This window comes from Schistocerca cancellata, chromosome 11 (genome assembly GCF_023864275.1).
Source record: "Schistocerca cancellata isolate TAMUIC-IGC-003103 chromosome 11, iqSchCanc2.1, whole genome shotgun sequence".
Classification (NCBI taxonomy): Eukaryota; Metazoa; Arthropoda; class Insecta; order Orthoptera; family Acrididae; genus Schistocerca; species Schistocerca cancellata.
This window is the reverse complement of record NC_064636.1, coordinates 78,160,771-78,175,401: the sequence shown is the minus strand read 5'-3', so window position 1 is coordinate 78,175,401 and position 14,631 is coordinate 78,160,771. Positions and strand designations below refer to the sequence as shown.

Below are 14,631 nucleotides of genomic sequence, written 5' to 3'. Positions count from 1 at the left end.
AGGCTGAGTGCACCCCGATAAATGGCAACAGCGCATGGCGGCCCGGATGGTCACCCATCCAAGTGCCGACCACGCCCGACAGCGCTTAACTTCGGTGATCTCACGGGAACCAGTGTAGCCACTGCGGCAAGGCCGTTGCCACTTCTATTGTGATGATACATCCTGAAATCTTTCCGACGTCGCCTGCACTACGTGAATTAATATACTTTGAACGTGGAATAGTAGTTGGAAGCTAGAACATGGGACATTCAGTTTCGGAAATCGTTAAGGAATTCAATATTCCGAGATCCACAGTATCCAGAATACCGTATTTGAGGCATTACCTCTCACCAAGGACGGCGAAGTGGCCGACCACATTCACTTAACGACCGAGAGCAGCGGCGTATGCGTACAGTTGTCGGTGCTGACAGACAAGCAACACTGCGTGAAATAACCCCAGATACAAATGTGGTACGTAAGACGAACTTATCCGTTAGGACAGTGCGGTGAAATTTGGCATTACGGGAAAGTCTAGATAGAGGACACACAAACCTGTCTTATAAAAAATTATTGCTAGTTTTTCCAGGAATAATACGTTTGAGTTACAGGTTCCTAACTTTTAACACAAACTTTAAATATATGGTGTATCATGTAATAAGATTGCTATGCATTAGTGTGACAGTACGAAAAAGAGAGACAAAGATATTCTTTATTACTTTGTAGTGTAGTGCGTTTAGATAATTAATCTTAGACAGTAATCTTTTGTTTTGTTAAGATTTAATTTCATGAGAGAGGAGTCTGTTGTGTGCTGTGTAGTACAGATCTACGACACTGCCACATTTTGATCGTTGTTGTTGTGGCCTTCAGTCCAGAGACTGCTTTGATGCAGCTCTCCATGCTACTCTATCCTGTGCAAGCTTCTTCATCTCCCAGTACTTACTGCAACCTACATCCTTCTGAATGTACTTAGTGTATTCATCTCTTGGTCTCCCTTTACCATTTTTACCCTCCACGCTGCCCTCCAATACTAAATTGGTGACCCCTTGACGCCTCATAATATGTACTAGCAACGGATCCCTTCTTCTAGTCAAGTTGCGCCACAAATTTCTCTTCTCTTTAATTCTTTAATTCTGTTCAGTACCTCCTCATTAGTTATGTTTCGGGGAAAATATCATTGTTGTTGTTGTGGTCTTCAGTCCTGAGACTGGTTTGATGCAGCTCTCCATGCTACTCTATTCTGTGCAAGCTTCTTCATCTCCCAGTACCTCTTGCACCCTACATCCTTCTGAATCTGCTTAGTGTATTCATCTCTTGATCTCCCTCTACGATTTTTACCCTCCACGCTGCCCTCCAATGCTAAATTTGTAATCCCTTGATGCCTCAGAACATGTCCTACCAACCGATCCCTTCTTCTAGTCAAGTTGTGCCACAAATTCCTCTTCTCCCCAATTCTATTCAATACCTCCTCATTAGTTATGTGATCTACCCATCTAATATTCAGCATTCTTCTGTAGCACCACATTTCGAAAGCTTCTATTCTCTTCTTGTCCAAACTATTTATCGTCCATGTTTCACTTCCATACATGGCTACACTCCATACAAATACGTACAGAAACGACTTCCTGAAACTTCAATCTATACTCGATGTTAACAAATTTCTCTTCTTCAGAAACGCTTTTCTTGCCATTGCCAGTCTACATTTTATAGCCTCTCTACTTCGACCATCATCAGTTATTTTTCTCCCCAAATAGCAAAACTCCTTTACTACTCTAAGTGTCTCATTTCCTAATCTGATTTCCTCAGCATCACCCGACTTAATTCGACTATATTCCATTATCTTCGTTTTGCGTTTCTTGAGACGCCGGCCGCGGTGGTCTAGCGGTTCTGGCGCTGCAGTCCGGAACCGCGGGACTGCTACGGCCGCAGGTTCGAATCCTGCCTCGGGCATGGGTGTGTGTGATGTCCTTAGGTTAGTTAGGTTTAAGTAGTTCTAAGTTCTAGGGGACTTATGACCAAAGATGTTGAGTCCCATAGTGCTCAGAGCCATTTGAACCATTTTTTTGCTTTTGTTGATGTTCATCTTATATCGACCTTTCAAGACACTGTCCATTCCGTTCAGCTGCTCTTCTAGATCCTTTGCTGTCTCTGACAGAATTACAATGTCATCGGCGAACCTCAAAGTTTTTATTTCTTCTCCATGGATTTTAATACCTACTTCGAATTTTTCTTTTGTTTCCTTTACTGCTTGCTCAATATACAGATTGAATAACATCGGGGAGAGGGTACAACCCTGTCTCGCTCCCTTCCCAACCATTGCTTCGCTTTCATGCCCCTCGACTCTTATAACTGCCATCTGGTTTCTGTACAAATTGTAAATAGCCTTTCGCTCCCTGTATCTTACCCCTGCCACCTTCAGAATTTGAAAGAGTGTATTCCAGTCAACATTGTCAAAAGCTTTCTCTAAGTCTACAAATGCTAGAAACGTAGGTTTCCCTTTCCTTAATCTATTTTCTAAGATAAGTCGTAGGATCAGCATTGTCTCACGTGTTCCAACATTTCTACGGAATCTGAACTGATCTTCCCCAACGTTGGCTTCTACCGGTTTTTTCCATTCGTCTGTAAAGAATTCGTGTTAGTATCTTGCAGCCGTGGCTTATTAAATTGATTGTTCGATAATCTTCACATCTGTCAACACCTGCTTTCTTTGGGATTGGAATTACTATATTCTTCTTGATGCCTGAGGGAATTTCGCCTGTCTCATACATCTTGCTCACCAGATGGTAGAGTTTTGTCAGGACTGGCTCCCCAAGGCTGTCAGTAGTCTAATGGAATGTTGTCTACACCCGGGGCCTTGTTTCGACTCTTCCATTTCCATAATATTATCCTCAAGAGCATCGCCTTTCTATAGACCCTCTACTGCTTCCACCCATCATATACATCTGTATACCGTATATGATAGAGAATCGCCAATTAATGTACGGGAAGAATTTCATTGACACTTAGGTCAATAAAACTTCCTTTATTTCAAAAATATTTCCATAAGCGACGTATACTCTCGAGTGATCTGTTAATGAAATCTAGCTCGAGAACAATTCCGACGGAGGCGTTCAGTTCTAAATAAATAATTTGATGCTTTCTTCGGAAAAGAAGTGATTTCACGGATCTTTTTATTTATATTTTTTTTTTTTTTTGCCTCCATTGTTTCTAAGCACTGAAGGCAAATCTGATTGCTATGCATCAGAGCCCCGTCGAATATTTCTCCGCAACTTCGACTAACAATTTCAGCTTCAATACAGCATCTGCAGCAGCTGGAGCAAATCGTCATGACAATGGAAGCGTATAGTGTGAAAGCAGTTTCAACCATCGCCCGTGTCCCACCAGCTGTGTATATACACTCCTGGAAATTGAAATAAGAACACCGTGAATTCATTGTCCCAGGAAGGGGAAACTTTATTGACACATTCCTGGCGTCAGATACATCACATGATCACACTGACAGAACCACAGGCACATAGACACAGGCAACAGAGCATGCACAATGTCGGCACTAGTACAGTGTATATCCACCTTTCGCAGCAATGCAGGCTGCTATTCTCCCATGGAGACGATCGTAGAGATGCTGGATGTAGTCCTGTGGAACGGCTTGCCATGCCATTTCCACCTGGCGCCTCAGTTGGACCAGCGTTCGTGCTGGACGTGCAGACCGCGTGAGACGACGCTTCATCCAGTCCCAAACATGCTCAATGGGGGACAGATCCGGAGATCTTGCTGGCCAGGGTAGTTGACTTACACCTTCTAGAGCACGTTGGGTGGCACGGGATACATGCGGACGTGCATTGTCCTGTTGGAACAGCAAGTTCCCTTGCCGGTCTAGGAATGGTAGAACGATGGGTTCGATGACGGTTTGGATGTACCGTGCACTATTCAGTGCCCCCTCGACGATCACCAGTGGTGTACGGCCAGTGTAGGAGATCGCTCCCCACACCGTGATGCCGGGTGTTGGCCCTGTGTGCCTCGGTCGTATGCAGTCCTGATTGTGGCGCTCACCTGCACGGCGCCAAACACGCATACGACCATCATTGGCACCAAGGCAGAAGCGACTCCCATCGCTGAAGACGACACGTCTCCATTCGTCCCTCCATTCACGCCTGTCGCGACACCACTGGAGGCGGGCTGCACGATGTTGGGGCGTGAGCGGAAGACGGCCTAACGGTGTGCGGGACCGTAGCCCAGCTTCATGGAGACGGTTGCGAATGGTCCTCGCCGATACCCCAGGAGCAACAGTGTCCCTAATTTGCTGGGAAGTGGCGGTGCGGTCCCCTACGGCACTGCGTAGGATCCTACGGTCTTGGCGTGCATCCGTGCGTCGCTGCGGTCCGGTCCCAGGTCGACGGGCACGTGCACCTTCCGCCGACCACTGGCGACAACATCGATGTACTGTGGAGACCTCACGCCCCACGTGATGAGCAATTCGGCGGTACGTCCACCCGGCCTCCCGCATGCCCACTATACGCCCTCGCTCAAAGTCCGTCAACTGCACATACGGTTCACGTCCACGCTGTCGCGGCATGCTACCAGTGTTAAAGACTGCGATGGAGCTCCGTATGCCACGGCAAACTGGCTGACACTGACGGCGGCGGTGCACAAATGCTGCGCAGCTAGCGCCATTCGACGGCCAACACCGCGGTTCCTGGTGTGTCCGCTGTGCCGTGCGTGTGATCATTGCTTGTACAGCCCTCTCGCAGTGTCCGGAGCAAGTATGGTGGGTCTGACACACTGGTGTCAATGTGTTCTTTTTTCCATTTCCAGGAGTGTATTCACTACAGCAGTACACACACACAGACAATCACTCATACATATAAAGCCACAACACAAGGTGTGGGAAAAATCTCACTATAAAAGGCTCAGTATAGGCAAAATACAAATAACAGTAAGTCAAGATAGCTGAATGATTTTATAAATGACAACAACACACTGCTCGTTCGTATTCTTAGGCGCATTGTCTGGTAAGACTACGCGACGTGCAGTCAAAGTGTACGCACTAACATAAACCAGAAGAAAATCCAAGATGTCCTCCATAATCTGTGCGTTGTTCATGTCACCGTTGGGAGCAATTATCACACGTAATCCAGTCTTCCGTCAGGATCCTAATAGACTTCACCAATCCCTGGACAATTCAAAACAGCATGTCCATCTTTGTGTTTCGTAAAGACGGTGTGGCGAGGTTAAGTCGAGATAAGCCCTAGAGATTCTGCTTTGTTTGCTGCCGGTATTTTATCTCTTCTTGGTTTTTTGTGATATAGTTTCTTTTTCCAGCAGTGCACGGAGACCCAGACAACATTTCGGATTTTTTGCCATTTTATTCTGTGTTGCTGGTCGTTCATATTTTGGCAGTTGGCCGGCCGCTGTGGCCGAGCGGTTCTAGTCGCTTCAGTACGGAACCGCGCTGCTGCTACGGTCGCAGGTTCGAATCCTGCCTCGGACGTGGATGTGTGTGATGTCCTTAGGTTAGTTAGCTTTAAGTAGTTCTAAGTCTAGGGGACTGATGACCTCAGATGTTAAGTCTCATAGTGCTTAGAGCCATTTGAACGATTTTAGGCAGTGGATAAATAGTGGATAAACTTTTTCAATTATGGTCGCCGTGGCTCACAGTATTTCTGCAGCGGACTTCCAACGACTTGAGTCCATGGTATGTCGAGTTTCTCCTCTACGCCGGTGAAAGGAGATTCGACACGGTATCAGGAGGTAACCTATGAATTTTGTCACCAGTTTCTACTTTGCAAGTGACTGTGGAGTGGATAGCTACATATGGAGCGGTCTTACGTGTTTACACGCAAAAGTATTCGATGTTATCATGCCTGGACTGCAAGTATGACGGACGACTTCACCGGCCTTTTGTCTCCGCCAGAAAGAGCCCCTATTGAGTCGACCCTTTGTTCGCCACGTATTATTTGATGTTCCCTCGCTGCGGCAGTCGTTTTAATTATCGGAAAATATACATGTACAGGGACACTCATAAATACGAGCACAATTCACCGTTCTAGATATACTATTTTAAAAATAAATTAATCCAGTTGTGCGAATGCTGGTCCGTGCGTAATACCAGTGTGGCGTATAATTTCACTCCGCATAAATCCATGCTAGTATTGTTCCTGTTTGGGAGAGATAAAAAAATTAGCGTCTGTCGTATTGCATTAACTGCAGCATTATTCTTCCTCCATTGGCTATCTAATGGCACAGAAAACCATGTAATTACGTTTCTTCCTCTAATTGTACTCTCTTGTTGGTTTTGAAAGCTTCCCATTTTACTTGTTTATTAGGTTGGAGCCATCCTTTCGAGTGCTGGCAGAAAACATTGCATTTCTATCTGGTCTCGTGGGCTTGTAACGGAAAGGTCGCAGGGTCGATTCCTGGTCCGACCATGGATTTTTCAGACTACCGTATCTCTGAGAGACACAAGAAGTTACTGTAATTCTCTTTCCGACAGAATTTATTCGCCAATGGTAGCCCCAAGTGTAATGTAAAATTTCACAACTCAAGTTGAAGGCTTTCCCTAATATTACTATAAAAATGCTTAGCCTTATGTTGAAGATAATTTTTATTTCCTTTATTTTTCTAGTTTGAAGTAGCACGCCAGGAATTCCGTCTCCGCCTGCGCTGTTCTGCTGTTTATGTCCTCCTCGCTTCGACTGTTATACGTTATTCTGCTTCCTATAATTCTTAATTTCGTCTGTGACCACTAATTTTGATATTAAGTTTGTAGCTTTTCTCATATCTACTAGCTGCCATTATTTGTCTTACTCGCAAACTGTATCCTTTACTCATTAGACCATTCCTTGCAACATATTCTGAAATTTTTCGCCACTTTCACTGCCGATAGCAATGTCATCACAGAATCTTATCATAGATATTATTTCAGCCTGAGGTTTAACCCAACTCCTGAACCTTCCTTTTATCTCCATCATTGCTTCACCGAAATATAGATTGAACAGTAGGGGCAAAAACTGCATCCGTGTCTTACACCCTTTTTAATCCGAGCACTTCCTTCTTGACCTTCCACTGTTGCCGATAGCAATGTCATCACAGAATCTTATCATAGATATTATTTCAGCCTGAGGTTTAACCCAACTCCTGAACCTTCCTTTTATCTCCATCACTGCTTCACCGAAGTATAGATTGAACAGTAGGGGCAAAAACTGCATCCGTGTCTTACACCCTTTTTAATCCGAGCACTTCCTTCTTGACCTTCCACTGTTGCCGATAGCAATGTCATCACAGAATCGTATCATAGATATTATTTCAGCCTGAGGTTTAACCCAACTCCTGAACCTTCCTTTTATCTCCATCATTGCTTCACCGAAGTATAGATTGAACAGTAGGGGCAAAAACTGCATCCGTGTCTCACACCCTTTTTAATCCGAGCACTTCCTTCTTGACCTTCCACTGTTGCCGATAGCAATGTCATCACAGAATCTTATCATAGATATTATTTCAGCCTGAGGTTTAACCCAACTCCTGAACCTTCCTTTTATCTCCATCATTGCTTCACCGAAATATAGATTGAACAGTAGGGGCAAAAACTGCATCCGTGTCTTACACCCTTTTTAATCCGAGCACTTCCTTCTTGACCTTCCACTGTTGCCGATAGCAATGTCATCACAGAATCTTATCATAGATATTATTTCAGCCTGAGGTTTAACCCAACTCCTGAACCTTCCTTTTATCTCCATCATTTCTTCACCGAAGTATAGATTGAACAGTAGGGGCAAAAACTGCATCCGTGTCTTACACCCTTTTTAATCCGAGCACTTCCTTCTTGACCTTCCACTGTTGCCGATAGCAATGTCATCACAGAATCTTATCATAGATATTATTTCAGCCTGAGGTTTAACCCAACTCCTGAACCTTCCTTTTATCTCCATCATTGCTTCACCGAAGTATAGATTGAACAGTAGGGGCAAAAACTGCATCCGTGTCTTACACCCTTTTTAATCCGAGCACTTCCTTCTTGACCTTCCACTGTTACTGTTCCCTGTTGGTTCCTGTTCATGTTGTATATTACCCGTCCTTCCCTACAGCTTTCCCCTATTTTTTTTCTCAGAATTTCGAAAATTACATTGTCGAACGCTTTTTGCACTTAGACAAATCCGATGAGCGTAACTTGATTTCCTTTCAGTCTTGCTTCCATTATCAATCATAAATTCAGAACTGTCTCGGTGGGCGTTTACCTTTGCTAAAGATAAACTGATTGTGATCTAACACGTCCTTTGGTTTGTTCTCCATTATTCTGTATCTTATTCTTGTCAGCAGCTTCGTGTTTATACTGACTGTGCGATAATTCTCGCACTTGTTATCTCTTGCTATCTTCGGAATTGTGTGGATCGTATTTTTCCGAATGTCTGACGTCCTCAACTCGTGGTCTAGTGGCTGGCGTTGCTGCCTCTGGATCCCGGGGTCCCGGATTGGATTCCCGGCGGGGTCAGGGATTTTCTCTGCCTCGTGATGACTGGATGTTGTGTGCTGTCAGGTTAGTTAGGTTTAAGTAGTTCTAAGTTCTAGGGGACTGATCACCATAGATGTTAAATCCCATAGTGCTCAGAGCCATTTGAACCATTTTTTGTAAGAGCGCTGATGATTGCGCAGTTGAGCGCCCCCAAACCAAAAATCATCATCATCATCCGCCAGTTTCATCGATTCTACACACTGGATTGAATAGTGACTTCGTTACCATTGGCCGCAATGACTTTAGGAATTCCAATGGTATGTCATCTAAAACAGTTCAAATGGCTCTAAGCACTATGGGACTTAATATCCGAGGTCATCAGTCCCCAGGACTTAGAACTACCTAAACCTAACTAACCTAACGACATCACACACATCCACACCCGAGGTCGTATTTGAACCTGCGACCGTAGCAGCAACGCGGTTCCAGACTGAAGCGCCTAGACTCGCTTGGTCACAACAGGAATATTATCTGTCCCTTCTGCTTCATTTGATCTCAATACCCTACAAGGCGTTAAAGCTACCAGTTCCAATGTTTCAGTTTTCTGAGAACTTATGCAGTAACCATGACAGTTGATGTGTCACTGTGTTGGGCACGTTTAGAGATGCTGTACTCCAACAAGAGTATGCGAGAATTATGATGGCACTACCATATATCTCACCTAGATATGGGAATAAGGTAAGAAGTGCTGTGGCCTTCTCCACCAGACATCACAGCGCCTAGAGTATCAGCAACCAAACGGACAGCCTGCAGCCGCGGGTTGCCCGCTTCGCAGGCACACCGAAGCACTACACAACCGACAGGCAATATTGATGAACGGCCACAACAACAACAACAACAACAACACAGCAAAGACACCAGCGGCCACTACCGGCCTACATAAACATAAGGAAGAGGTCGCTGCAGATCCCGGAACTATTTTCACACGACAAACCACGTGATGGAAAATAATTCCGAGGTACTCATCTACCGAAGCGCTATAAAGGCCGGTGCTCGGCCGCACATCGGCAGTTCACCGACTTCCAGCAGACGTGGATAGCTACCGCCCCGGCAGCCCGGCTTGGATTTTCTCGCTGAGGTCTGGATTAGGCTTGGTATATCGGAGAAGACTCTGGCGGAGACTAGAAGGAAATTATTTCAGTTGTTTTCTATATTATTCTTGTATGTAGTTGTGATTCGAAGACGGATCACTGTTTTGTGTTGGTGTTATACTTGGAGAATTTGTTTGGTTAACTGAACAGTCGCCGGCCGCGGTGGTCGTGCGGTTCTAGGCGCTCCAGAGCCGCGCTGCTGCTACGGTCGCAGGTTCGAATCCTGCCTCGGGCATGGGTGTGTGTGATGTCCTTAGGTTAGTTAGGTTTAAGTAGTTCTAAGTTCTAGGGGACTGCAGACCACAACAGTTGAGTCCCATAGTGTTCAGAGCCATTTGAACCATTTTTGAACTGAACAGTCCAATAAATTGTTTTCGGACTTTGATCGTTAGTTTCTTCTGCTTACGCAGACATATCAAGAAGGATGAGGGTAGATTGTGGAGCATATAAATGGTCTTTTTTCCCTTGCAAAGTACGCGAATGGAATAGGAAAAAGAATTCGACAATATTGGTACAGTGCACCGACTGCCATGCAATGTAGAGAAGACTGCACTGTATATACCCTGAGGTGAGAAAAGTCAGAGATTCCTCCAAATATCGTGTCGGACCACCGTTTGCCCAGCGTAATGCAGGGACTGAAAGTGGCATGAACTCAACAAAAAGTTGGAAATCCCGTGCAGAAATGCTGACCCATGCTACTTTTATCGCTGCCTGTATTAGCGAAAGTGTTGCTGGTGCAGCAGTTTGTCCATGAACTGAGCTCTCCATTATGTCCCATAAAATTTCGATTATATCTTGGTGGCCTAAATATTCGTTCGAATTATCCAGACTGTTATTCAAAAATGTTCAAATGTATGTGAAATCTTATGGGACTAAACAGCTAAGGTCATCAGTACCTAACCTTACACACTATGTAACCTAAATATCCTAAGGACAAACACACACACCCATGCCCGAGGGAGGACTCGAACCTCTGCCGGGGCCAGCCACACAGTCCACGATTGCAGCGCCTTAGACCGTTCGGCTAATCCCGCGCGGCCCAGAATGTTGTTCTAAACAGTATCGAACAATGGCCAAGTGACATGTCACATTGCCACCCATAAAAATTCCATCCTTGTTTGGGGATGTGAAGTCCATGAATGGCTGAAAATGGTTCCAGGTAGCTGAACATTATCATTCAGTCAGTGATCGGTTCAGCTGGATCAGAGGACCAGTTTATGTAAAAGCACTCACCATTATGGAATCATCACCAGCTTGCACATAACCTTGTTGACAACTTGGGTCCACAGCTTCATGGAGTCTGTGCCACACTCGAACCCTAGCATCACGTCTTACGAACTGTAATCGGGACTTACCTAACCGGGTCACGGTTTCCTAGTTGTCTTGGCACAACCGATATGGTCACGAGCCCAGGAGCTGTAGTCTGTATCGATCATACCAATTGGTGCGGTAGGTTACCATCGGTAGTGACGTCATTATCGGTTCTTTATGCGAAACTGCTATTCTGTAAGCTTCTGAGTAGAGATGGGCAAAACTGTTCTTTTCAGAGATTGGATCAGAACTGTTCACTCCCTGAAATGAATTAGCTCTTTTTCATGACTCACCACTCATTTACAATAGAAAATAAATGGAAGGCACATTGCCCTTTAAACTTGGTTTATTCCAGTACTATACCTGTATTTTGATCTTATTTGATCCTATTTTGAAGTAACACAGATAATGAGTAAGAATTTTGTATTGTTTATTGAAATTTCCACGATATGACAAAGTTTTTGATTATTGATTTATTTTGCACTATCGTGGTTTTCTGGGTGATCGGAAAATGTTGTAACTTGAGATTTACATTAACAATATATTTGGCTATAATGTATTAAAATTTCATTAACCTCATACAAATACATCGCAAGCCATATGTTTTTAAAGTGAACGTTTCCTTCCGAAGACGCCTAAAATCGCAAAATCCGTACCAGAATAAGAAAAAAAAATATAAATTTGACTGTAAAACGAAAGTGCTGCATATAGCCTTACGCAAAATAAAACAAGGAAAATATTGGTGTATCACATTTTGCGATACGTTTATCGGTTCGCTCGTAATTAAAGCGTAAATTCGAGTGTCCATAATAAAAATCCTATAGTAAGAGGAGTCATCAGGAACCTAATCTAATCAGTTTAAACAAATAAAAATAAAATAAAAACAATTGATGTATACATAACATAATAATGTAATATACATAGCGGTATTACTACGAAGAACAATATCCAGTAAGGACGAACTCCGATGCAGAGGCGCTGAGTCGAGCAGGTCGAGCCGCGAGCTGTATTACTGCGTGAGCTGAGACCGCAGAGACCAGAGTGACACCTGAGTCGCTTTGCTCAACGCTCTGGCTAGAGTCGAGAATGCTGGGGCGAGTTCCGAGGGTGGGGGGAGCGGTGAACTCACCCGCTCCGAGACAAATCGTCCGTTCCCTTGCGAGCAGGTTGTTGCAAGTAGTTCCTATGTTATCCGCTAGGTGGCTCTGTCCTGTTGCTCGCATCAACTGCCCAGAGGGCAGGACGTGCGACTGAAACGATCGCCGACAGAGTGCGATGCAAAGTTAAGCTGCGCCAGACACTGCAAGCGGCAGACGACGCACAGAGACAGCACGGCATATGTGAAACACAAAATCCAATGGGGCACTGCACAATGCAGGCAGCCAAGGTAGAAGCAGGGCAGAGGCCGGCGCTGGCTGTGTTGTGTGGCGTGCACTGTGCTCTGACCAGCAGAGGCGCTGCTGATATGCTCCGTCTCTCTCTCTCTCTCTCTCTCTCTCTCTGCCGTGGGAATCGTTTGGAGCTACCGTTCTTTTTTTCTGAATCACTGATTGTTCACTCCTTTGAAAGATGCAACTCTGTGAATTAGTTCAAGAGCGGATCCCCCATCTCTACTTCTGAGACGTGTTAACGATCGGTCCTGCCACCGATTTTCCGACAACTACACCGAGGTGGTTAGGTTTCCGTACAGGCACTGCTTCGATTCGGCGCGAATTATTTACAGCTAGAATTTGTTATTTTAGACATACTGAGCGGTTTTAGCTTCGGATTTAGCGACTATGTTTTAATGAAGAATCACCAGAACGCATCCAAGTGGAAAGTGAGCCGGCCGTTGTCGACGAGCAGTTCTAGGCGCTTCAGTTTGGAATCGCGCTTCTGTTACGGTCGCAGGTTCGTATCCTGCCCCAGGCTTGGATGTCTGTGATGTCCTTACGTTTGTTAAATTTAAGTCGTTCTAAGTATAGGAGACTGATGACCTCAGATGTTAAGTCCCATAGTGATTAGAGCCATTTGAACCATTTTTGGAAAGTGAGTTCATATTAGACTATTTTCTATTGTTAGTAATATGGTTTGTGTTGTTACTGTGAATGATCATAAGATCAGAAAAACATTTTCGGTTAATATTCTCACAAAATAACTGTTATTTTTACGTAATTAAGAGTTTACAAATCATCAAATTTCATTAGGTCGGCTCTGCTTACGCATACTACATGAGTGTTAGCTGAAATTGCTAGTGACTTCGCGTACTTTTTCCCACAAATACACTCCTGGAAATTGAAATAAGAACACCGTGAATTCATTGTCCCAGGAAGGGGAAACTTTATTGACACATTCCTGGGGTCAGATACATCACATGATCACACTGACAGAACCACAGGCACATAGACACAGGCAACAGAGCATGCACAATGTCGGCACTAGTACAGTGTATATCCACCTTTCGCAGCAATGCAGGCTGCTATTCTCCCATGGAGACGATCGTAGAGATGCTGGATGTAGTCCTGTGGAACGGCTTGCCATGCCATTTCCACCTGGCGCCTCAGTTGGACCAGCGTTCGTGCTGGACGTGCAGACCGCGTGAGACGACGCTTCATCCAGTCCCAAACATGCTCAATGGGGGACAGATCCGGAGATCTTGCTGGCCAGGGTAGCTGACTTACACCTTCTAGAGCACGTTGGGTGGCACGGGATACATGCGGACGTGCATTGTCCTGTTGGAACAGCAAGTTCCCTTGCCGGTCTAGGAATGGTAGAACGATGGGTTCGATGACGGTTTGGATGTACCGTGCACTATTCAGTGTCCCCTCGACGATCACCAGTGGTGTACGGCCAGTGTAGGAGATCGCTCCCCACACCATGATGCCGGGTGTTGGCCCTGTGTGCCTCGGTCGTATGCAGTCCTGATTGTGGCGCTCACCTGCACGGCGCCAAACACGCATACGACCATCATTGGCACCGAGGCAGAAGCGACTCTCATCGCTGAAGACGACACGTCTCCATTCGTCCCTCCATTCACGCCTGTCGCGACACCACTGGAGGCGGGCTGCACGATGTTGGGGCGTGAGCGGAAGACGGCCTAACGGTGTGCGGGACCGTAGCCCAGCTTCGTGGAGACGGTTGCGAATGGTCCTCGCCGATACCCCAGGAGCAACAGTGTCCCTAATTTGCTGGGAAGTGGCGGTGCGGTCCCCTACGGCAATGCGTAGGATCCTACGGTCTTGGCGTGCATCCGTGCGTCGCTGCGGTCCGGTCCCAGGTCGACGGGCACGTGCACCTTCCGCCGACCACTGGCGACAACATCGATGTACTGTGGAGACCTCACGCCCCACGTGTTGAGCAATTCGGCGGTACGTCCACCCGGCCTCCCGCATGCCCACTATACGCCCTCGCTCAAAGTCCGTCAACTGCACATACGGTTCACGTCCACGCTGTCGCGGCATGCTACCAGTGTTAAAGACTGCGATGGAGCTCCGTATGCCACGGCAAACTGGCTGACACTGACGGCGGCGGTGCACAAATGCTGCGCAGCTAGCGCCATTCGACGGCCAACACCGCGGTTCCTGGTGTGTCCGCTGTGCCGTGCGTGTGATCATTGCTTGTACAGCCCTCTCGCAGTGTCCGGAGCAAGTATGGTGGGTCTGACACACCGGTGTCAATGTGTTCTTTTTTCCATTTCCAGGAGTGTAGTTTACTTATTAACTATCGAAGCGCGTTTGAAACTTTTAAGCAACAAGGGAAACGAACTTT

The 14,631-nt window shown here is 45.8% G+C and overlaps 1 protein-coding gene and 1 pseudogene across 1 annotated transcript in view; one reads left to right on the top strand and one right to left on the bottom strand.

Moving 5' to 3' along the window:
* LOC126108224 (pleckstrin homology domain-containing family G member 5) overlaps positions 1-14,631 on the top strand; it is a 694,776-nt gene that overhangs the window by 95,140 nt on the left and 585,005 nt on the right. The gene's annotated exons all lie outside the window — the stretch shown is intronic.
* LOC126109086 (5S ribosomal RNA) lies at positions 23-140 on the bottom strand (annotated as a pseudogene).